We start from the raw sequence: 3,994 nt of genomic DNA, 5'->3' as shown, positions 1-3,994 counted from the left end.
GTGCATGGGGTCGCTATGAGTCGGAAATGACTCGACGGCACTTAACAACAACAACAATACAGCTTAACCGATACCCATGGAAGCAGCAGTCAAGAAATCAGATGTCATATTGCACTGGGCACATCTACTGCAAAAGACCTCTTTAAAGTGTTGAGAAGTAAAGATGTCACTTTGAACATTAAGGTACACTTCACCCAAGCCATGGTATTTTCAATGTCCTCATATCCATGTGAAACCTGGACAGTGAATAAGGAAGACTGAATAAGAGTTGATGCCTTTGATTTTGGTTGGTGAAGAATATTGAAACTTCTATGGACTGTCAGAAGAGTGGACAAATCTGTCCTGGAAGAATTGTAGCCAGAAAGCTCCTTAGAAGCAAGAATGGCCAGACTTTGTCTCACCTACTTTGGTTGTGTTCTCAGAAGGGACCCTTCCCTGGAGAAGGACATCATACTTGTTAAACTGGAGGGTCAGTGGAAAAGGAGCAGGAAGGGTGTCTGTTTCAAGCAGGAGACACAGAACATTTCTCCTCCCAATGCTAGCTGTAACTGTCACCGGGGCTGTGTCTTAGTTTTCTAGGCTGCTATACCAAAGTGGTTTTGTTGTTGTTGTTGTTAGGTACCATCGAGTTACCTCTGACTCATAGTGACCTTATTATGTATATCAGAATGAAATACTCTCCAGTCCTGTGCCGGCTTCATGATCCTTGCCATACCTGAGCCCATCATTGCAGTTGCTGTATCAGTCCATCTTGTTGAGGGCCTTCCCCTAAGTGGCTTTAAAGAACAGAAATGGTTCACACATCTGAAAGCTGGAAGTCCAAATCAAGTTATCAACCATGTTGATTCCTTCTAAGGGCTCTGAGAGAGGATCTGTTTCATGCCTCTCTCTTAGCTTCTGGGGGCTGCTGGCAATCCGTGGTGTCCCTTGCTTTGCAGATGCCTCCATAATCACATGACCATCCTTCCTCTGTGTCTAACCCTGTCTCTGTGTCTGTCTGTTCAGCTCTTTTATAAGACAGATGGGATTAGGACCCACCCAACTCCAGGATGACCTTGTGTTAATGGATAACATCATAAAAGACCCTATTTCCAAACAAGGTTATGTTCACAAGTACAGGGGTTAGGACTTTAACATATCTTTTTGGGGGTACATGGTTCAATCCATAGAAGCCTTTATCAGTCAGCTCTTGCTACATTATGCTGTAGTAACAAACAACTCCTGAAATAGTAGATGTTTACACCCATAATGGTTTATTTCTTATGCACACTTGTTCACTCTGCTTCATGTCATCTTCATCCTGAGACCCAAGCTAAAGAAACAGTTGACATCTAAGACATGCTGGTTTCAGGACAGAAGAGAAAGAGCAAATGGTTGAACAAGGCAATGGCCCTTAAAGTTTCCACCCAGAAGCAGCACACATCACTCCCACATTATATTGGCTAAGAGCATCACATAGCCAAGCCTGATGGTAATGGGGCTGGGAAGTATCATCCTCCAGCAGCGAGGGGCAGCAAATATTTTTTAACAATAACATAGCCAAGGCCTTGAAGGTACACTGCCCAGGCTCAGAGTCTCATAGAACCACAACAGTCCTCTCCATTGGGACTCCAACCAATTCAGAAGACTTTGAGATGGTAGTGCCCTGCTGGAGCCAAACTATGAATTCCAGTTTGGGCATGGGTTATATTTTGCAAAAATTGGGAATGCCTTTCTCCTCTAAGAGTACACTATTCTTTACAATTCAACGAGATAAGTAGGGCTGGGGGTGAAGTTGCTGCCCTATTTCATGAGTGTACTTCTCACTTATCCTGTCCTCAGCTATGTCAAGAGCCTTGAGTCTTCCCATTGGAGAAAAAAAATCTAGCATTCTGGAATATTGGGCAAAGAGTAGGCATTCGGAGTGAGGCATGAGTGGTGGGTTATTCAGGATGCTGAATGACAAATGTGGGAGGAGGGGACCTGGGAGTCTGACTCCTTTTTGGATAGTCTTTCAACAATTTCCTTGTTTCAGCTTGACATAGTACTCTCACCTTCAGGATACCTGATAACCCTCAATCCCGGAGTCTTTCTGAGACTCCATAGGAAGAATTAGAAGCACAATGTGGCACAAATAGTTAAGCTCTCAGCTGCTAAACCAAAGGCTGGCAGTTCAAATCCACCCACCGGTGCCTTGGAGGACTGGCCTGGTGATATACTTCCAAATGACCACAACCTAGATGGTTCCCAGCTATTACTACCAACTGCTCTGAAAGAGATCACATCAGATGTTCCTAGATAGAGTGGGAGAAAAACGTGGAACAAAACTCAAAATCATAAAAAAGATGATTTCTTTGGTTGGATAGAGACTGGCGGAACCCCCGAGACTATGGCATCTAGTTACCCTTCAAGCCTGGAACTGAACCCATCCCCATGGCTCAACTTTCAGCCAAGTAATAGACAGATGTATAAGGTGAACAACAACATTAGGGAGTTATGCACTCCTTAGAACAATCAATCATATGAGATCAGAAGGGCAGCATTTGCCCAAGGACAAAGTTCAGAAGGCAGGAAGGGATAGGAAAGAAGGAGTTATGAAAATGGGAAACACATGGTGAGTGATGTTACATTGTGGGGATTGCAATCAATGGCATGAAACAAAATGTGTATGAATTGTGGAATGGAAAAATGATTTGCTCTGTAAACTTTCTCAGAAATCATAATAAAAAGTTCACAGCCATGAACTTGAAACCCACTACCACTAACTCATAGTGACCCTATAGGACAGAATACAACTGCCCTGTAGGGTTTCTGTGGTAGTTAAGTTGTGTGTCAACTTGGCTAAGCCTGGTTTTGAGTGGCTGGGCAGCTGAATGTAGTTATACTTTTTGATGAAACTGGTAATCAGCTCCAAGTTGGAATCTACTGGAGGAGCTGAGTAGCTGCCTTAGGGATGTGGTCTGCATACTGAAAGCAGACTCTCATGTCTTTCTCCTGTGGAGCAGCTGGTGGGTTTGAACTGCCAGCCTTCTGGTTTGTAGGCAAATGCTTTAACCACTATACCACCAGAGCTCCTAATGAAAACCCCAGTGAATGGAGAAACAAAACATGGTACATACATAGAATGAAATACTATGCAGCTATAAAGAAAGATGAGTTCCAAAAAACATCTTGGAACATGGATAAACCTTTATGCTGAATGAAAGAAGTCAATCACAAAAGAACAAATATTGTACAATGTCACTTTTATAAAATGACAAGAATAGCTATACAGGCAGCCCCTGGGTTGCAAACATCTGACTTACAATTTGTACTTGTCCTTTAATATTATATAAATTTGCCCTCACTTAGAAACCCTTGAATCAACCCCTATGCACGATAAGTTCTTCATTACATCACCTCCATTTGCTGCATGTGTAGCTTTTAAATCATTGAGAAGGCTGAGTCTTTTCTTGCACTAGAAAACTCCAAATTCCAAACTCACTGCTGTCAAGTCAATTCTGACTCATAGCGACCCCTCTTTGGGTTTCTGAGGTGGTATCTCTACAGAAGTAAATTGCTCAATCTAGAGTAAGGCTAAATCAGAACCATATGCACCTGTTCTGATTGAGCTACAAAATTTTTTTTTTTTTTCAATCTTGATTGTGATTTGGGAAAAGTTTCCAGAGCAAATTCATTTTCTATACAGCAGTTCATACACATTTTGTCTCATGACATTCACTAAAATTACCCACAATGTAACAGTTCTCTTCCCACTTCCTTCCCATGGTTACCTCTTCCCTGTGTCCTTCCCTCCTCTGTACTCCTGCCCCCTGAGCTATCTCCCTGTCCAAACACTGCCCTTCTGTTCTACAATTGATCATTCCAAGGAGTGTATCTACCTGATGCAAATGTTCAGCCCATAATGCCTGTTTATTATTTGGCTGGAAGCCACAGGAGTGAGTTCAATTCTAGACCTGAAGGGTATAACTAGGGGCCATAGTCTCAAGGGTCTCACCAGGCTTTATTAGACCAG

This window comes from Orycteropus afer, unplaced genomic scaffold (assembly GCF_000298275.1).
Source record: "Orycteropus afer afer isolate SDZICR_OR568_19922 unplaced genomic scaffold, OryAfe1.0 scaffold00137, whole genome shotgun sequence".
In the NCBI taxonomy this organism is placed as follows: domain Eukaryota; kingdom Metazoa; phylum Chordata; class Mammalia; order Tubulidentata; family Orycteropodidae; genus Orycteropus; species Orycteropus afer.
Note: the sequence above shows the minus strand (reverse complement) of the source record.